Source organism: Scylla paramamosain, chromosome 5 (genome assembly GCF_035594125.1).
Source record: "Scylla paramamosain isolate STU-SP2022 chromosome 5, ASM3559412v1, whole genome shotgun sequence".
Lineage (NCBI taxonomy): Eukaryota > Metazoa > Arthropoda > Malacostraca > Decapoda > Portunidae > Scylla > Scylla paramamosain.
The window spans coordinates 21,625,438-21,647,555 of record NC_087155.1 but is presented as its reverse complement, the minus strand read 5'-3'; the positions used below and the strand labels follow the sequence as shown (position 1 = coordinate 21,647,555).

Sequence of the window (22,118 nt, the reverse complement as noted above, 5' to 3'; positions counted from 1 at the left end):
CACCGTGTGGTTTGGCTAGGGGTGGAGATGTTGAGGAAAGCGGCGGTGGGTGGAGACGGGTGGGTGTTCATCCCCTCCACACCACCACATCTGAAACACACGTGTACATTGCTAAACGTAAATACATCAATACGTAAACAGACTCAAGTACACACAATGTTATTTTTACGTACATATACATACATAGTAGAGAAATACGTACACACAACACTATCTGACGTACGCACACAGCTATTCATGTACATACACGTACACGGTAATGAACTACACGCACAAAAGACATGATTACACGATATCACACACACACACACACACACACACACACACACACACACACACACACACACACACACACACACACACTCCAAAGCACCGATATATCATCGTCACCCATACAGACACACCCAAAGTACTAAAGACGCACCCCCCAAAAAAAAAAAAAAACACTGCCCATAACATTAAAAAGCACACCCAAACACTGACAAAACACAGCTTAACACTCCCACACACACTCACATAGTCAGCAGTAAGCCCACAGCAGCGCAGACACCCGATCTTACAATAATTTCCTTAATTTCCCTTCTTTTCTAAATAATCCTTCATTTGCAACCACCACCACCACCAAATAGAGCCCAGTCAGAAAGAGGCTTGCCACGTACTGATATATATTGCGTACCTCTCAATTTGCCCCCAATTAATCATCCCCACACCTTCTAACTCCAGTATCCCCAAAACAGCCTTAAACACACTCAAATATCTTAAATATCACTCAAACATCCCCAAACACACTCAAATAACCTAAAAATATACCAAAACACACTGATATTACCCACTACAAACCCAAAACACATAAAAACACACAAAAAACATGCTCAAAACACCCCTAAATATATTCCAAACACACTTAAAACAACCAGATATACCCAAAACACATCAAAATACATCAGATACTACAAAAAAATAAGACAGGATAGCAAAGGAAACTAAGCTAAATACTGTCTTTCTAGCATTTTACTGTTTTGCCTCTTCCTCCTCCTCCTCCAATTCTCTTCTTCCTCCTCCTCTTCAATTTCCTCTATTTTCTTCCTCCTCCTACTCCTGTCTACACGCCTGAGTTTAGAAACAACTGGAAACACTATAAAAACACTCGAATTCACGCTAAATATTGACGAAGAGGGGCCGGAGCAGAAGGGGTCCAGTATCCCTGATGACGTCATGTACCGTATTTACGTTAGTAACGTATTTCATTTTGAAATTGACCCCTCGCAAAAGTGGAGCTAGGCTGGAGAGCCTTATATATTCTGAAAGACCATGCACTTTAATAACGGGGATATAAAAAAATATTTCATGCCTCAGTAATAATAAAGAAATAGAAAAAAGTCATTGAAAAATTATTGGAACAAACACAATAAAAAAAAAAAATCACTTATAAGTCTACAAATCTGATTTATCACTAACGGAAAACACTTTGAAAAATCTAAACTATTTTTACAAACTACCAAAAGTTAGCTAGCAGCTGAAATAAAGAAAAAAAAAGTCACTTTTTCAACGTTTAAATATGCCTATAAATCGCTCTAAAAGTCCACATGTTTAACTGAACAGGAATAAACACTTTGAAAAAGTTGTTAAATTTACATTCTTTAGAAAGACGTAGGTTAAGAGGGGACCTGATTGAAGTCTTTAAGTGGTATAAGGGTTATAACAAGGGGGATGTAGGCAAAATTCTTAGGATCAGCAACCAGGGTAGAACAAAAAATAACGGGTTCAAGCTTGAAAAATTTAGGTTTAGGAAGGAGATAGGAAAAAAAATTGCTTCTCAAGTAGAGTGATAGATGAATGGAACAGACTCAGTAATCATGTTGTTAGTGCTAGGACACTAGAGAGCTTTAAGAGAAGATTAGACAGGTTTATGGATGGGGATAATAGATGGAAATAGGTAGGTATATTTCATACAGGGACTGCCACGTGTAAGCCTGGTCGCTTCTTGCAGCTTCCCTTATTTCTTATGTTCTTATGTAAATAAAAAAAAAAAAAAAATTGTCGATATTAAAAATATCACCGAAAAGAGCAACATCCTCATAATCAACCTATTTCACTTAACACACACATGGAAAACACTCAAAACATCATTAAATATTTTTTACAAATCATAAAAACTTATTTATAAGGCAAAATATATAAGTTGAGAAAATAGAAATAATATTCGAATCGGGCCGCCTCATCATGGCGGCTGGGAGGGACTTCAGCTGGGGGAACAAATATGACCGCTACTCCTTCTCACTTGTCATTTGGGGTTAATTTTTTGTTAATTAATTTGGGGCTATTTTTTTATTGATTTCGGCTGTGTGTGTGTGTGTGTGTGTGTGTGTGTGTGTGTGTGTGTGTGTGTGTGTGTGTGTGTGTGTGTCCCACTACTTCAAGATAGATAACCTTAACCTTCTCTTATCCCACCCTCTCCTGCTCCCTCCTGCCCCCTCCCTGCCCGTGTCATCCCACTCAGCTAGACATGTAACTGAGGCCAATGAGGCTGGCGCCGCAGTACTCATCTTAGGTAGTCGTGCCTCTCTGGTGCTGCTTGGTGGTGCTTGATGCAGGAAGAAGTTGCCGGGAATATGGAAACACTGGTCACTAGTATGTGTGAGTGTGTGTGTGTGTGTGGCAAGGCTAACCAGTGCCGATCAAAACACTCCAGCCGCTCTCCCTCACTCCCAAGCACCATCACCACCACCACCACCGTCACAAGAATCTGCCGGGAATATGGAAACACTGGTCACTAGACTGTTTGTGGCAAGACTGACCATTGCTGACCAAAACACCACCGCCACCAATCCAGCTGTCACCGTCCCTCATGCCTCAGCGCGCACCGCAAGCGCACATACACACACACACACACACACACACACACACACACACACGTTGACATGCTATCAATTAATATATCAAATGATATAAATATTCTGGCTTTCTCACTCCCCTTTTCTTGCCCCTTATATAATATACCTCCTCGCTTCCCTACTCCCTACGTGACATAACCCCTCGCTTCCCCACGGCCCACCACAACCCCTTAATATAACTCCTGACCTCCCCACTTTCCTCCCCGTTAATGTCATCCACTGGCACCACACCCAGGTAACCAGCCAACAACCACTTTAGGCACTAATGACACTACAGTCTGCTCGTTAAAGTAGTCATGTTATGGTTGTTATGAGAGAGAGAGAGAGAGAGAGAGAGAGAGAGAGAGAGAGAGAGAGAGAGAGAGAGAGAGAGAGAGAGAGAGAGAGAGAGAGAGAGATATTCACATGACCCTTCGTCCCCTCGTCTGACTGTAGCCAGGGCGCGCGCGCACGCATGCACACACACACACACACACACACACACACACACACACACACACACACACACATATTGGCAGTAAATTTTATCCAAGTTTGTCCTGAATTTACTCTTATGATTACCTTCATTATCCACATATGACACCAAAGCATATTTTTGCCAATTAGGTCGGAGTCTCGCATCCACTGCCAAAATAGTATCCTTGTCCGACGCTTGTTAAGATTTTATTTGCCAAAAATTATAGGACACGACACCTCAAAATATAGTATTCAATGATTAAGTTCACAGAGAATACTCACCTTTACCTGTCCGTCTTAGGCGTTGAGTGAGTGTTAATTAGACGTCACCTGTTTGGTTAGGGTGAACCACCTCGTATGAACCAGACGCCCTTCGGGCTCTGTGATTTCATGTAAGTGTATGTAATCTCTCTCTCTCTCTCTGAAGGTGCTACAAAAATAAATCATATAATAAACGCCTCGGTCTTCTCTGTGAGCCAAAAGTTTATCTCACAAGACTCAGAATTCCGGGAAGAGGATCACAGAGCTTCGCAAAAAAAAAAAAAAAAAGGCACCAAAGAAAGAACATTACCACGCAGTCACTTCAGAGTTAGCCTTGAACTTACTTCCCACTGCGTTCAAGAAGACTCGTGGTGGTGGTAGGAGGAGGAGGAGGAGGAGGAGGAGGAGATGAGAGACGGGCCGTGGATTAGATAAATGATAAAGGGTGAAAGAAGGAAAAGAGGAAAGAGAGGGAGGGATAAGAGGGTGAAATAGTAATAATGGAGAAAAAAGGGGAAAGGGGGAAAATGAAGGGGAAAGAAAATAATTAAGAAAGAGGAAGGTGTTGGATACAGTGGTGAAGAAAGTAGGGAAGGGAAGGAGTGAAGGAAAAAAAAGTAAGAAGGGAGAGGATATAAAAACTTACCCCTCGGTTTTCCTGTTTCCGTTTTCTATTTCGGAGCAGCCTTTCTTTATGAATTTTCACCTATCTTCAATTTTTCTGATAGACTAAAGAAAAAAGAATGTTGAAAAATAAAGATGAAGGAAGGATGGGGTGAAATATTGGAAAGGTAAGAAAGTAGGCGGTGAAAGAAGGAGGGAGAGAGTGGGGAAGGCGGTGGAGGCTGTGAAGAGTGGGGGAGGTGGAGTGAGTGGTGAGAGGATGGTAGGGACTCGTAACCCAAAAGGAGTCGAAAAAAAGATTAAGAGCAGCTGTTAGGCAATTAGTGATACACAGCCAGCACCTCTCCTCTCCCTCCTCTCCCGAGGCTCACACCTGGCTGGCTCTTGGCAGGTACAGTGACGTGGCCCGCCATGGACGCATCCCTGTGTCCAGTCCCTCCCCCTCCCTCCCTCCTCCTCCTCCTCCTCCTGCTTCTCCTTCCTCACTTATTCAGCGTCCTCTGCTCTCTGTGATGCATAATTAAACTGACTGGCCCCTCACACTCTTCTCCTCCTCCTTCTTTTCCTCCTCCCACTCCTCTTCCTCGTGCTCCTCCTCGGCCTCACACGGGGGCTCACTCGTTATAAAGCTGACAATTGGTGCTGCAGGAGATGCATTGGTCTGATAATGAAGCAGCACGGAGTGAACCGACTGCTTATGCCGATTGAAGGACATGAAAGCTTTATCGCTGCCGTAAAGAATGTAATCAGCCACTCCCTCAAACGCCCTCTTTTCATGCCTCCGCAACAACTCTTTCGTGGCCTTGTTGTAGCGAGCGCACGAATTGATTGTAAATGCATGATGTGGGTCGTCTCTCTCTCTCTCTCTTTCCTCTTCCATCTCTCCTCTCTTTCTCCTAGCGAAGAAGATCTACTGGCGATTCTTAAATTATGAACTAAACACGGGGCTTGCCAGCCTCTTGACCTGACCATCAGCAACAATTATCCGCCACGTTACTCCGCAGACAACTGTTGTAGTTTTTGTTTGGCTCTGAGGATTGTTCAAGCGTGCAGCTCCCCACTTTCCCTCCCGCCTCTCCTCACTCCTCTCCTCCCCTCCTTACTCCACCACCCCCACCGCCACTGCCGTCTTGCTCCCTCACATGCACACCAAACTTTACTCCCCCGCCCCTTATCGCTACTGCAAGACCCTATTTTTATTTCTCAGCGCCTTGCACACCGCGCTCGCTTTGCCAAAGTGCGCCGGCTACCACACACCGCACCACGCAGTAACCCCGTCATTTCTTCACACACTTCTCACCTCAGGGTATCAGCAAGATCACGTTCAGACTCTTAATTCCTCCACGACACACCACAACACACGGCGGCTCAACACACACCGCAAAAAATTACCCACCCACACGCACACTCGCATACACACACGTTCACATATAACACACACACACACACACACACACACACACACACACACACACACACACACACACACACACACACACACACACACACACAACACTTGAAACCAGCCACCCAGCTCGTTCCCTTCACCTTGAGCATAACGTAGGAGAACAAGAGTCGAGCGCTGCATCTTAAATACGTGTAGAGCGTTTGTAAATATATCTTATCAGCTGGCAAGACGGTTCTGGCCCTTCGTGCAAAGACCCGGCCGGTGGAGGTCCCGGAGGTGAGCTGGGCAGTGAAAAATCTCCGATAGTTTGTGAATACAGATCCCGGAGGAAAGTAAAGTCTCGGACAGCCTTCGTAAACAATGGGTCTCTCTTTCTCTCTTCTCTCAGCTACCCCGGACCCCGCGGCTTGGGATTGTTGGAAGGAGCCACCGACCATTTCTTATTTTGCCAACACTACGAGAGACAGGCCAAGGACGGAGGGCCCCAAAAAAGTTCTAAAAAGCCACTGCCTCCCGTCCATATGGAACAGAAGTGTGCGAGTTGAGATGGCTGAAAAGAGCAACTACTAACCATGTATTTATTTTATTTACATTGCAAAGGGGAAAGTCAACGGATGGTGTAAAAAGTGAGTAAAAAAAAAAAAAACTTCGAAAAGACCGTTCTACAAAGGAAAGGAGAAAGTGAGCGAGCGTTCAAGTAGCAGCACATCAGTTAAGGTATTAGGGGCAGCGTGGTGTATATTTCCGTCATCAGACACACTGGTACTGGGGAGAGATGGACGTAATCAGTCACAGTTTACCTTGAACAAGTGAGCAAGGGCTGCAAATGTTACTCTTTTTAAGTCCTGTGGGGCGAATAAAGTTAAATGGAAGAGATCTCATGCTGAAAACGAGTTGATGGAGCGAAATCTCTCTCTCTCTCTCTCTCTCTCTCTCTCTCTCTCTCCACTTCATCCACCCACTCACACACCGACCCACCCATTCCCACACACACACACACACACACACACACACACACACACACACACACACACAATCGCTCCATTCCTCCCTGCCTTACCACACGCCGGGGCAAGAAAACCCTTCCATAGACTCCCATTCCGGGTTCATAACTTCCCGCCCTATAGGGACTCTGGGCGCCTCCACCTCCCCATATAGGAGAGCGGGGTCACTTTCCGTCTACATCAGGCCGCCAAACAGGACCGCCGCTACCGTCCGGCCTTTGTGGTACAGTACTCGTGAAGCCCGGCATAAGCGGACCACTTGAGCGCCTTACACAGGACATCAGGCCAGACGGGGATTATACTGCTAAGCTCTGACGTGGGGCAGCGATGCAGGTCACAGATAAGGTGATGAAGCTCCGAGATAAACAAAGTGGGCCTCTGTCTCGCGTCGCATCCGCTGCAGGAGAGATACGAGAGATAAGAAGGCAGTCGCATGCGATATGATCCTTGACACTGATATGGGGCGTTTCCTTCCTCCTCCTCCTCCTCCTCCTCCTCATCCTTCATGCCCTTCCTTCTTTTTCCTCTCTCTCTCTCTCTCTCTCTCTCTCTCTCTCTCTCTCTCTCTCTCTCTCTCTCTCTCTCTCTCTCTCTCTCTCTCTCTCTCTCTCTCTGATCCCTATCAAAGCTTCCTAACCTCGCTAAATAGAGGTCAGGTTTAATCTCCAATGTGACGCGACTGGTCTTCTTAGTGGTCCATTATTCTATTTGTTCATCGTCACACTTGACATTATTTTATTATTGCTATTATGTATCCCACTTTTCCGAGGCAACTGTGCGGGAGACTGGCTTGGGTCTCTCCTTCCTTTCGCAGGGCAGCGCGCGGCCCAGGAAGGAGAGAGAGGTGCCTAATATAATTGTGTCGTGTTTACTATTCTTCTCACTGACCGCTGCCATGTTTACCTAGATGCGAGATAGAACAGTTAAGGTCTTGCTGGGACACTGGCACAAGCTGATTTTTATAAGAGTTCAAGGACAGTGCAGTGCAGCGGTGGTGGTGGTGGTGGTGGTGGTGGTGGTGGTGGTGGTGTTGGTTGGTGGTTGGTGGTGGTATTAGCAGTGTGGTGGGTGGAGCGACAGAAGTGCAAGCAATAATGTGAGGTCGTTATTCAGAGCGTATATTGAAAGCCTCTTAATTCTATACCCTCGTAAACATCGATTCCAGTTTGTATGTACACACGCTGCGATAAAGCCGTATTTACATCTTTATAAATATATATGTATATAACACATACACGGGACCTGTTCTCTTATCTAAGCATCGCACCACTTACATCTTTACGAGGGTAAGTCTGCTTCCCGCCATTTGCTACGTCAGCAGGTGCTTATAGGTTCCCAATCACAGGTGTAATGGTGCCTCCACGCCCCTCACTATGCTCCCGGCACCGCCCCCCCCAGCAACACTCATCCACTCGTGTTACCTTCCACGTCATCCCTGAACAACCTTCTGCTTCCTGTTAACACATTCCTTATCACTTCTCTGCTTTATTCTGTTTCTGTTTTGCGCAACCTCGCCTTTGTTTCTCTTCTTCAAACTAAAGATGCGTACATTTCTCGGCGACTATCGTAGGATGTGGCAGTTTATCTGAAAGAACTATGTAGTACGTGTTTCCTTCAAGCATGGACAGGTGTTGCGCCCCAAGGCCACCTGCGGACATAGTTATGTTCTGGAGTCATAATTCTTGCTACTATATTCCTTTCACATCAACTCAGTGGATAACTCTCGAGCCCTCCACCCAACAACCGCCAATCAAATGCATTCTCCAGCAAACGATCACCAATCACGAGTCTGGAAGGGTAGTGCAGGGCGGGGCTGATCCATCACGTTAACCAATGACATGTGTCAGAAGGGAGAGAGGGAAGTGCTTATCCATGAAGCTAATTTGAAAGGACAATGATTAGCTTGACTCGCTGCTGCCTTCACAACGTCGCACTTGAAATTTTATATCACAAGTTAATCTTGCTAAGCTGGTGCGCGACGCTGATTAGACTGCGTTGGGGATGAGAGGACGGCGCGGGACGAAGGGGCTGCATAGATAGGGACCAGATAAAGAAGAATCGTGAGGCGCGGAAGAAGGGAGAGGATGGAGGAAGGGATGCATGGAAGATGAAGCTTTTGTCTCCCTCCATCAGCGGCTGTCATCTGTGTTCACCGCCACGTAAAAGCTCCTCTTTTCTGCTAAGACTAGCGACGTCCCGCTCTTCTGTTCTGCTCGCTGCCCACGTGATAAAGCGACGCGGCTCCTGCCTGTCATAATCGGCCTGCCACCTCGCATCACATCCCGCAACGCCGCGGGGACTGCCACCCACCACGACCATCCGCCCTAACGACCTTTTTGCAAGCAGCAGCGTCCGCCACTTCGCCAGGTGATAAGCGCCGCGCTGCTCCGGCCGTATCTAACACATAATTTGCCACGTTGACGCTTGTCGTAAGTTATGTGCCAATGGCGGAAAGACCGGAGAGGCGGTGCTGAGACAGGGACTGGTTACAAAGGGCGGCACCACCACCACCAGCACCACCACCACCACCAGCACTACTGCCAGCCACGACCACCACCAAAGGCTGATAAAACAGGACGGGTTTCAGTACAGGGAGGAACCGGGTCCAACATAAAAATAAAAGAAGGTGCAGAGAATCTCACCGATTGTATGATGAGGGTTCCACAATAAGGAAAATGCTCGGGATGCACATACCAGCATTTTACAGACGCTCCGGCGCATGATGGATGGCTCGGGCAGAGAGAGAGATTAAAGTGTGATAGCGATAGAGAGGAAACTGTATAAACTGGAGTGTGTGTGTGTGTCTGCCTGAGAGAGAGAGAGAGAGAGAGAGAGAGAGAGAGAGAGAGAGAGAGAGAGAGAGAGAGAGAGAGAGAGAGAGAGAGAGAGAGAGAGAGGAGAGAGAGAGAGAGAGAATGAACCACCAGGAATGAGTCGCCTCGCTGTTGGTGTGCAAGATAAATTTAAAACTTAAGCTCCCACGAGAAAACAAATAAAAATAAAATATGGTCAGCACCACCTCGTGTTCCGTGTATCTGATTCACAGGACAAAATTCAAACGCTGAAGACTTACTCAGGAAAATGTTGTAAACCTGCTCGTCTTTCTGAGAGTAGAAGAGAAGGAGAAGGAGGAGGAGGAGAAGGAGGATGAGGATGAGGATGAGGATGAGAGAGGAGGAGGAGGAGAAAGGGAGAGAGTATAGGATGTCAGTGATTGTGAAAGCGAAAGCAAACGAGGTAAAATGTTCCCTTTCCTCATCTTAATGTTATTGGCCAATATTTACATAGAAATAAACATGAAGACCTCGACATAAATGTGGAGTAAATGGACGGGGAGAGAGAGAGACGGGAGAAAAAGAAAAAAAGAAAAAAAAAGCATGGAAAGTTTCAAGTTATCCTTTCAGTTTAAACCTTCCAGAACCACCACCACCACCACCACCACCACGTTCCGTACTACCCCTCGAAAAGAAAGAAGAAGAAGAAGAAGAAAAAAAAAAACGAGAAAAATGCAAAGGCAGTAGAGGAAGATAACATAATTGAAGGACTCCCACTATGTATTTACAATAGCCACAAACTCCTAAGCGGCCTCATAATAATTTACATAATCGTCTACATTCCCCGTAAGCATCGCCATCACCGCTATCGCCGCCATCGTGGGAGGCAATAATAATAGAGCTCGCAGCACGCTAGCCCCAAAACGCACGCGAGAGGCAGTGTGTCAATATTGTCTTAGCAACTCAGAGATACCCCGCCAGCCGCCCCCGTCCTTTAGCAGATAAACGCCATTACTCCGTGGGCGAGAGAGTACAGCCAGGCATGGACAGGGAGAGGCAAAGAGGGAGGGAGAGAGGGATAGAGTCTAGCCTTGTGCGGCGATCAGTATCGAAAGAAGAGGCGTAACAATAAGGTCGTCGCGGCCACGCCCCGTATGCAAAGTCCCTTCAGAGTAACCGGTGCGAGTGGGAGGAAGACGACGCCCCTGCTCTCTCTCTCTCTCTCTCTCTCTCTCTCTCTCTCTCTCTCTCTCTCTCTCTCTCTCTCTCTCTCTCTCTCTCTCTCTCTCTCTCTCTCTCTTTCTCTCGTCGTGAGGTAACATGTCGCCACTACTACCACGCGCGGTTGAGGAGAAGCGTCCGTCATCCCCCAGCGTCGCCTCCGTCAGTCAAAAGCCCTCGCCCTCCGCGGACAAATAAACGCTTCCCCAGAAGAGTGGTGACTTGCTTCACCCTGTTGCGCTGCACCAGCCTGCCGAGCCTCGTGTTCGATTGATTATGCATACGATAGCACGTAATCTGCGGGCGCTCGGCGGGTGGTGGAGTGACGCCTTGCATTACATCAACACCTCCACCTCTCTCTCTCTCTCTCTCTCTCCTCTCTCTCTCTCTCTCTCTCTCTCTCTCTCTCTCTCTCTCTCTCTCTCTCTCTTTCCTCTCTCCCTCTCTCTCTCTCTCTCTCTCTCTCTCTCTCTCTCTCTCTCTCTCTCTCTCTTTCCCTCTCTCCCTCTCTCTCTCTCTCCTCTCTCTCTCTCTCTCTCTCTCTCTCTCTCTCTCTCTCTCTCTCTCTTCTTGTCTATTTTCTTCTTTTTCTTTATCCTTGGTTTTTTCCTTAGTCCTTCATACAACACACACACACACACACACACACACACACGCACACACAATGACATCTCTGCTTTCCTCACTGAGTCTCACCAACGTGTCTATGGGCGGCTCACCTCCACCCTTGCCCTCCCTTTTCACTCTCTTCCCTGCTCTATCATATGTTTACACGTGTCGAGGCCCCGCGAGGCTTGCTGGGGCGCCGGGTATCGTGTCATCGCCTTAGTACGTCGGACGCAACACAGAGGGCGACGTCCATTGTCCAGGCCACAACGGGGGTTCCGCTGATACCACGAATTTATCTTAGAGCTGCGAGGTGACGTTGACGGGGCGGCCTACGACGACGTGTATCTGCCTTCAATCTCCGCCTGACGTGGGGAGAAGGACGAGCAAGAGTGGAGGTGAACGTGGAGGTGAAGGAGCACGAAGGTCAAGTGTATAAGAGAGTTGTTAGCCTCTATACAATGCTTCTTCTGATGTGTCAAACGAAGGCCATTGAAGGTCTTACTTATACACTAAAAGAATGAGCAAAACAGCGACTACAGATACAAAACAATGGGAAGGATTGGAGGAGGAGGAGGAGGAGGAGGAAGAGAAGAAGGAAGAGAAGGAGGAAAAGATGGTTGTAGAACAGGAGAAAGAAAAGGGGAGAAAATTAATGTGATAAAAGAGATGAATGCATTAAAAGATAACAAAATAATAATAAAAACAATGGAGGAGGATGAGGAGGAGGAGGAGAAGGAGAGGGAGGAAGAGGAGGAGGAGGAGGAGGAGGAGGAGGAGGAGGAGGAGGAGGAGGAGGAGGAGGAGAAGGAGGAGGAGGAGGAGGAAGAGGAGGAGGAAGAAGAGGAGGAGGACGAGGAGGAGGAGGAGAATCTGTCATGTTCTTTAGGAGAGAGCAACAATTAGTGTAAGGATAATGGTGCCCCCATGAAGCAACCAACATCAGCCACACAAAAACAGTTGCTCTCGGATATCACAAACAAGAGCACGATGGTTAAGATTGAATCCCCTGCGAGATCCACCTTGGCGTGTGATCAGTACTCCATCAAGACTCCAGACTGCCGCCACTCCCGCTGTCCTCGACTCTACTACCACCGCCAACAGGTAGCACGGTAGGTAATCATGACAAACGACACTTAATTACTTTTTACCTTACACACACCCACTGCACTCTCTCTCTCTCTCTCTCTCTCTCTCTCTCTCTCTCTCTCTCTCTCTCTCTCTCTCTCTCTCTCTCTCTCTCTCTCTCTCTCTCTCTCTCTCTCTGTGGCAACTAAGCAATTACAATACCAAACCATTGTTTCTGAAATTGAATCTGCACATGAATAGCAACGCCAGAGAGAGAGAGAGAGAGAGAGAGAGAGAGAGAGAGAGAGAGAGAGAGAGAGAGAGAGAGAGAGAGAGAGAGAGAGAGACTCAATTATGTATAAGATAAGAATTTGGCACACGTAACTCTCAAGGCTCCTTCGCTCTCCATCTCAGGAGCAGGAAGCCAATCACTCTCAATTTATCGATAATCCTCCGCCTGGCCACCTCCAGAGAGAGAGAGAGAGAGAGAGAGAGAGAGAGAGAGAGAGAGAGAGAGAGAGAGAGAGAGAGAGAGAGAGAGAGAGAGAGAGAGAGAGAGAGATTAAAATGTATAAATTCAATAATAACATTGAGATCTGAACGAGGAGGTGGGGAAGGAGGAGGAGGGAGAGGAAGAGGAGGAGGAGGAAGAGTGGATGATGAACAAGAAAAAGAAATAGTATTGACGGTAGATTGGAATATATTAATCTTGATATCAGCTAGTTCTTTTGACGACAGGGAAGAAGAGAGACAAAAAAGAAGAAGGAAGATGAAGAAGTGGAAGAAGAAGAAAAATAAGGAGAGAGAGAGAGAGAGAGAGAGAGAGAGAGAGAGAGAGAGAGAGAGAGAGAGAGAGAGAGAGAGAGAGAGAGAGACACTTGAACGGGAATCGAAGTGGCGAGAGCTGCTGATTAACAAGGTTTAATCATAGATCCAATGACAGCATATGCAAATGGAAATATTAATGACACGCGCGGCACATAATTATCGACTAATAACTACTAATAGCACCTCAGACTACCATCAGTGTATAATAATATAATGTGACGCTAATTAGGCCACTTAGGAATGCGGATTACACGGCTGTTAATGACTTGCCTACAGGTGATAAAGACGCTTAATGAGGCGAAGGTAAGTAAATAGTGATAGGTAAACACACTCACTGGTGGGTTATCGGTATGAGGGGGAGGAGGAGGAGGAGGAGGAGGAGGAGGAGGAGGAGGAGGAGGAGGAGGAGGAGGAGGAGCAGGAGAAACATAAAAGGAAGGAAAGAAGGAACAGTACGAGGAGAAAGAGGAGGAGCACAAAGAGCAAGATAAAGAAAAATGAAGTGAGAGTGGGAGGAGAAGGAGGAGGAAATGCAGGAATAGGAAGCCGTGTCGCAACAGACCTTCCGCGCAGCCACAGCCACTCCAGAGTCTGTGAAAAGGTCACTCGTAATTGTCAGACTGCCACAAGAACACGCACAGTAATCGAGTGAGTGTCCTCGACGTCTAACAGATGGACACTAAGGAGGAGGAGGAGGAGGAGGAGGAGGAGGAGGAGGAGGAGGAGGAGGAGGGTGTGCCGAGGGCGTCGCTGTCCGCCTGCAAACGGGCGCCTCCCTCATAAGGGCGGAAAGCTACCTCGTACCAGTTTTGGGCGGCGCTGTAGAGTACGGGAGCTCCGCCCACGTTTTTTGGTTGTGTTTTGGCCCTGTCACCTGTACTTGGCTGAGGTAGGGCACGGGCTAAGAGCAGCAGGGACCTCAAGTGTCCTACTCGCCTATCTATTTACCAGGATTTCCGCCACCACTGGCCGCAGCCGCTACGCTGTCAGGGTCGCGGCTTATCTTGTTGGTAATCTAATGGGAATTTTTTTGCGAAGAATGTCAGTTTTATCGCGGCAACTATTCTACTACGTGGGCGAACTAATAATGTGTATAATAATCGACAGTATAATTCAGGATCCGTACATTAGTGGTGTTGCACATTCGTCCCTTTGCATCCTCGGGAATCGAACCCTGAGCACCCCACCACTCGTGCACTATACACCTATCGGGTTTCGGCGGCAAAGGCCACCGCGAAAACAATCCAACTGTGGGATGGCAGAATTTATACCGTATTTGCCAGCATTAAACGCGAACGATTTTCTGCCTGGACAGCTCGGAAAGATCTGGTCATTACCATAAGGAAGAACCTCATACGTCGGCCCCCAGCAGGAGAGGGGACCGGTGATGGGCAGCGCAACGTGGTGATTTCAGGTCTTAAAGCGCAATAACTGTTGAGTTTATTTTCATATTATTGTTCGAGTATTGTTATAATGTCGTGGTGGGGCGCTTATTTATGCTGTCCTAATAACACGGGCCGCGAGGATTAGCGTCAGGCAGTGGACCGCGCTGCTTCTTCTTGTTTACAGTATGATTAACACACACACACACACACACACACACACACACATAATCTCGCTCTCTCTCTCTCTCTCTCTCTCTCTCTCTCTCTCTCTCTCTCTCTCTCTCTCTCTCTCTCTCTCTCTCTCTCTCTCTCTCTCTCTCTCTCTCTCTCTCTCTCTCTCTCTCTCTCTCTCTCTCTCTCTCTCTCTCTCTCTCTCTCTATGGTATACATCCTCTTTTCCCAAAAAGCACGCAGGGTTCATACCACAACGGAGTCTTCTTACATCAATAATGCTACTGGGATCGAGGTGATCTTGAGACTTGCTGAAGAGACTCCCCCAAGACCGGTTTGGGATGAGGAAGAAAACACGAGAAATGAAGTGGTGAATATTGTCCGCAGTAAGGAGGGCGTAGAACAGAACAAAAGTGTGGGCTTAATTGTGTTTCTCGACGTGCCTATAATGGCAGGTGTTTGCGTGGCTGGCCGCTGAGCCTACCTGCCTACACTGTTGATATCTGATGCCACGCTTATTTCTATATATGATTTACTATATTTTTTTACTCGGCCTTACCACTCGTTCATTTGATAATTTCCAAGTGGACACGCCCGAGAGTTGGAGGTAAAAGTAAGAAGAAAAAATAAATAAACCAACCCTTTCACTTAGAACACCGTCCTCTTTATAAATTCAACTACATTTTAATCTCATTTTTTTTTTTGGTCTGGCTAATTATGTGAATGTCTTCTTGTGATACTCCTACAGCCTTTTATAGACAATATATAAAGGGACCTACTGATGCTATGTTAACATGCCACGCTTCTATACCAGAGCATATCAAACACTGTTTTCTTTGCCTCCTACGAACGTTAATGCTGTTTCTTGATGTGTGTTAATCCTGGCCATATCTCAACGCAAGGCCGATGACGCAAGGCTGAATATGTATGTTAACACGTCATGCTTCTATACCTAAGTCTATCAAGCGCTGTTTTCTTTGCCTCCTACAAGTGTTAATGCTGCTCCTTAACGTGTGTATGTGTGTTCATCCGTACCGCAGCTCAACGCAAGGCCGACAACGCAAGGCTGAGTCGTCCAACCTAACGAGGGAGGCGACTGGCGAGTGTTTCTGACTTTGGAAATTAATGTTTATCCGAAAAACCAGATAATTAGGAGATGGTTGATGTCATAAGACGACTCTCTCTCTCTCTCTCTCTCTCTCTCTCTCTCTTTCTCAGAAAAGTCATCGCGCCATTGTAAGCTTATATTTGAACGATAATCCTGACCAGTCTCTTGTTTCGTCCTCGCAAGGCCACACAATAATAAAATACCGCACATCTTTGGTCTAATACTCCACACATATATTCTGCGGGTGAGGGGAAAAAACGTGTAAATTATTGGTGAGTGCTCAGACTTAATATAGCGAAGGTAAGCGTCCACAGCCGACACCTCCAGTGGATGTCTGCACCGCGGAGGTAAATCAGCTGCGTACCGTCGGGAGTTACCGGTGCGGGGAGCCAGCAGCTACACGTACTGGTACCGTAAAAAGCGATGCCCGGTATGATTTTAATCGTTTAAACAACATTAGACTCGATAAACACAGTGCCTCCCTTCTATTATTACGTTCTGGGACGAGCAACAGCGGGTATTTTCCTCGATATTTATTCACATTCATCCTTCAGCTCAGCTCGCCTCCGAGGATACAAAAAAGAATGAGTAAATATATAACCTTACCAGCTCCCAAGAATCCGAATTTTCAGTCCATTAAAGAACCGTCAGGTTTTACACAGTGATGCAAGAGGCACATAAATGGCATATTTTTATCTTTAGAATCTATTCGGGGTTATATAAATGCATTACTGAATGAATAAATAAATTGATAAAGTACGTTAATAAATGGATAATTAAATAGGTAAACAGTAAACAGGCTTAATATGTATTTTCCTTGCACCTCTATGCCTTATTTACTGCCTTGTTTACTACACAGCGGCGCGCCTCCATTCCTTCAGCCGTCCCCGAGGCGGCAGTCACTTCAGCTTGGCAAGAAGTATTCACATATTTACGTATATTCTACCTCCCCTCTGCCGGCCTTCCTTCCCCCGAACACCTCTGGATTTCAGTGCAATATTCCCGAACAATTATGGCAGTAGTGTCCCACCCCTCCCATCGCCCCCACCCATTCTCTCTCCCCCATCCGTCCCCCTCGTAATCCCTCCCCTTCCTCCTTCCCCTTTCACTCTCTCCCTCCCTCGGTCGGTCTCCTCTGTGTTTAACTCGCCAAAAGCAGCCAAATTACCTGCAGGATATTGAATTAAATTATAGCTCGACGAAGAACACATTTTGGAAAAGTCTGCCCTACCTTGTGCCTGAACGGCAGAATTACAGGGACTTGGAATATTAGGCAAACTTTTAATACACGACGCACTGAGAGAGAGAGAGAGAGAGAGAGAGAGAGAGAGAGAGAGAGAGAGAGAGAGAGAGAGAGAGAGAGAGAGAGAGAGAGAGAGAGAGAGAGAGAGAGAGAGAGAGAGAGAGAGAGATTCGTTGAATATTGATATAAGATAGTCAACCACAAAAACACTTTGCATTCTGAGAGAGGAAAAATAAGCAAAGAGGCAAATTAAAAACAAGTTTCTCGAGAAATAAATAAAAAAGAAAATACGATGAACTTGAGTAGAAATTAATGAAGTGTATACACCTTTTATTAATTAACGCATTTTCAGGCTGCCAAACAAAATATTACCGAAAACAAGACAAAAATGTTTTCTTAAACACAGATGGTGAGGAGGGAGAAAAAACGCACCAACAGAGAAGAAAACTCGTGATATACGTATTACGTTCATACACAAACACACACACACACACACACACACACACACACACACACACACATATATATATATATATATATATATATATATATATATATATATATATATATATATATATATATATATATATATATATATATATATATATATTAGTTGCTCACACTTCATTCTCGGTATTGCAAGGGGTGTATGTTATGCTCGTATGTATATTATATGTTGCATATGAAAGTCTGTATCCAGAAATGCAAAAAAAAAAAAAAATAAATAAATAAATAAAACAAAATAAATAAATAAATGAATAAGTAAAAAAAATAATAATAATGAATAAATAAATAAAAGGAGGAGGAAGAGGAGGAGGAGGAGGAGGAGGAGAGAAAGAAAAGAGGTGTGTCCGAGTGTATGAGAATACGAGGATGATAAGGTGGAAGAGATGAAGGCTGTATGATGCACGGAGGAGGAGGAGGAGGAGGAAGAGGAAAAGGCAAGGGTCAGGGGAGGGTGAGGTGATGGCGGCGGTAAAAGCTTCCAAGTCATGTCGCTGCTAAGGTCGCCTCGCCGGGCGGCGGCGGACTGACTGCCTGCCGCACGCCACCGGAGGCAGGGAGTCAGTTTGGCGTGCGGCAACAAACATGGCGGGAACGATCACGAGAAAAAATATGTATGACTTGTGGTTGCCGTAAATTATTGTAGTGGTGGCAGGACTGTGCTTCCTTGTCCCGCCTGCCTGCCTGTTTCTCCTCTTTTCCTCCATTTTCCTCGTCCTTTCCTCCGTGCGCGACCAGAGCGGCGCCGCGCCCCTCGTGTCAGGGACTCAGAGGCGGAGCTGGGGCTTTTTGTGGGCGTGTAGTGGGCGGGTTTGCTTTAGCCGATCATAAACAGCCGAACCTTTGACTTATTGCCCATAATTAGCGGGGGTATCAGCGAGCGAGATAATGCAATAGTTAGCGGCGTTAACTGCGGCAGGATCTTAAATGTTTCTTATTATATTCTGTGGCGTGCTAGAGGGACGTTAAACCAGAAATAATCCAATACGGAACGGCTGTAATGACGGTGTTGAAAGGACGCCTGAGTTAGGAGGACGCCACCAACGGGCATCGTCCGTCTCGAAGGCCTCGATCCGATTCGCTCGTGTTTCATCCCAGTAAATCCGATGATTGTCGGGTGGCGGGATAAATGCCCTGATGCACCTCAGATACACCGCTTACGGACCCCGATGACTTGATCTATAACGAAGAAGCGATCATTAAAACACTCGACCCGGTTTTAGTAAGTCATCTCCCAACAGCAGACAGACAGACGGCAGCCGCACGGGACACGCCCAACGCCTCCTTCTTCTACTCCTACTCCTCCTCCTACTCCTCCTCCTTACATCTGCCCGCGTCTTATCACCACCTTGATCCGTCTTGACCGACACGCAGACTTTCTAACTCACCACCACCACCATCACTACCACCATCAACACCATCATCATGTCGAGAGAGTAAGGCGAGTGAGAAAAGAAAAAAAAAAAAAAAAAAGAAAAAAAAATACGAGTCTTAATGTCCAATTGCATCATGTCCTCAAAGGGAGAAGACTTGTCCGAGGCCCAATAAGCCCAACACGCAACACTGACACCCTCACAAAGCTTCCTCGGCAGCTTTCCTCTTTTCTCTTCCTCCTCCTTCTCATCCTCCTCCTCCTCCTCCTCCTCCTTCTCCTCCTCCTCCTCCTCCTCCTCCTCCTGCAGACACAAATACACACGAGTATGCCTTCACTACCTATGATACTCAATAGCAATACTCTCCAGTGTGTGTGTGTGTGTGTGTGTGTGTGTGTGTGTGTGTGTGTGTGTGTGTGTGTGTGTGTGTGTGAGATTGAAGGAATTGGGGAAGGAGGAAGGAGGCAGAGAGTTGAGGCACATGATCCATGAGCCATGAACCAGATCTGCCAAGGAAAATCTCCCTTCAAGGTTATAGTCGAGAGAGAGAGAGAGAGAGAGAGAGAGAGAGAGAGAGAGAGAGAGAGAGAGAGAGAGAGAGAGAGAGAGAGAGAGAGAGAGAGAGAGAGAGAGAGGGTGGGGGAGAGAAATTAAAAAAAAGGAGGACTGTGAAGAATTGTAACATATCCATCCTCCGCCTCAACTGATGGAGTGGACCGGAGGCAAAAAAATCAGCGTGGAGTGAGGAGTGAGGCCGTGGGAGTCCTGCTGTCGCTGTCAGGTTAGCCCTTATCCCGCTTCATTACCCATAATGCCTCGGTGAGACTCATCCGACATGAGCTCTGATGAATATGTTGCCGCAAAGTATTGCTCGTAAGTTAATCAATGCACTCTCATTTGCATTAATAGATTCATGTTATGGCATTAATTAAGACGGGTGGGCGGCGCTGGTCTGCTGATAAAGTCCGTCACGGCTTCATTAAGCGCTGCGCCGAGACGCCGAGGGCTGAAGCGGCCTGGGGCTGCCCCGAGCTGGCCCGGCGGTCACCACTATCACAGGGGGACGCTGACCCGATAAGACCGCGTCTGACGCTGACCTACGTGTGTGTGTGTGCTTGCTTGCTACGGGCTGCACTCATGTTGCTCTATAATCCCAGCTACTGTATATTTGTCCACAAGCACTACCACCATCATTACCATCACCACAGTCATTGCCACCATCGCTTCTACCGCTAACAACACCACCATTATCACCATCAACTCCTGATGTCCAGAGAATATACATATATATATATATATATATATATATATATATATATATATATATATATATATATATATATAATATATATATATATATATATATATATATATATATATATATATATATATATATATATATATATATATATATATATTCTCTGGACATCAGGAAAAACCATGGAGAGATTATAATTATTAAGGAAGGAGTCAGATCTCTCACAGCCACACCTCCCACTCCCTCCCTCACCTGTGCTCATATTACCTGTGGTGACTAACGAGGTTTTCCTGGTGTGCCCATAGCATGACGTGGCACGAAGAGGCAAGGGTGAGGCAGAAAAGGCTTCCTCCATTAGTGTGTGTGTGTGTGTGTGTGTGTGTGTGTGTGTGTGTGTGTGTGTGTGTGTGTGTGTGTGTGTGTGTGTGTGTGTGTGTGTGTGTGTGAAATGATTCGTTGGTAATTGTATAGCACTTGAATTAATTACAGTAGTAATGGTAGTGGTGATGATGGTAGTAGTAGTAGTAGTAGTAGTAGTAGTAGTAGTAGTAGTAGTAGTAGTAGTAGTAGTAGTAGTGGTAGTAGTAGTAGTAGTAGTAGTGGTAGTAGTAGTAGTAGTAGTAGTAGTAGTAGTAGTAGTAGTAGTAGTAGTAGTAGTAGTAGTAGTAGTAATAATAACAATAGTAGTAAGTTAATCATAAATTAATAACAGCTTACAGCAAACACCACCACCACCACCACCACCACTGAAAAGATTAAAAACATCTAAACCTCTACAAATATTGTTAGCTACAAAACAAGTGGCGATGCTCCTATTCTGCCTTCCACTCAGGCTTTTATTCCGAAATACAGTGATTATCTCAGGCTGGAGGGCACGAAGGGCGATAGAGGAAGGACGGAATGGCGGAGGGAAGGTAGGGAAGGAGGAGGGAAAGGCGGCTGAGGGGAGAAGAAGGGAGGAGTGGGAAGAGGAGAAGAAATGTTCCGTGCTTAAGAGCAATATAACATCAGGGCTCGTGAGGCAAGATGCATATTACGGCCAACTTGCAATACCCATAGCGGCCATTAATTTGTGCATGGCTCTCCTCCTCCTCCTCCTCCTCCTCCTCTTCTTCCTTTTCCTCATCCACCTCCTCCACCTCCTCCTCCTCGACTTCCCGTCACAAAAACCCGAAAACTGGTACTCCTCGTAATGGCTACCCTGCTTTTTTTTTTTTTTTTCCCTTCTTCGCGGTGATTTACGTTTTAATTCCCTGATTATCGCTTTCTTTTCGGGGCCATTATCTGCGGTTTCTCTAATGGGATAAAGGCCTTCACTCCGGCCCGTGTGTGTGTGTGTGTGTGTGTGTGTGTGTGTGTGTGTGAAGCCGTTTTCTTCAGTATGGTGATAAAAAAGCATAGACTAATGGTGATGATGCTTTCTCATGTGTGGCGAACGTTATCATTGGTGGTGGATGTGGTGATGGTAATGGCGAAGGTGCAAGTATTCCTGGTGCGTCTGTTAATAGTATAAATATGGTATGGTCCTGAGAATAACATTAACAGGAGCACCGAGCAGTAATCATTAAAACAAACCATTGAAATTATTACCGATACAAAAAAAAAATAAGAGAATCATAAACAAAAGAGAGAAAGAAAGAAAAAAAAAAGCTAAAACAGTACTCAATATAAAGAAAAGATGGCGGCAGCTGCGGACCCAGCAGTAATCTTTTCACCACGACACAACCTTGAACACGAGACTCCTCACTTTTTTACCCACCGCAGGACGACACGAGTTACTTCCCTGTTCTCCCTTTCTTATTTACCGCCGCGTCTTGCTTAGGTAACACTAGCACGGAGGCGTCCCGGGCATTACCCACACCAGGACTCCACAAAAACAGTGGGAAAAAAGGTCGTAACAGTCAGTCCTTCCCTCCGCCGCGGGCCTGACGA

At 46.3% G+C, this 22,118-nt stretch overlaps 1 long non-coding RNA gene across 1 annotated transcript in view; it reads right to left on the bottom strand.

The window, feature by feature from the left end:
• LOC135100333 (uncharacterized) overlaps nucleotides 1-203 on the bottom strand; it is a 62,629-nt gene extending 62,426 nt beyond the window's left edge. The window contains exon 1 of the long non-coding RNA XR_010268612.1: nucleotides 1-203. This exon is cut by the window's left edge and continues 39 nt beyond it. This is a non-coding gene — a long non-coding RNA (uncharacterized LOC135100333).
• Nucleotides 204-22,118: the final 21,915 nt, after the last annotated feature.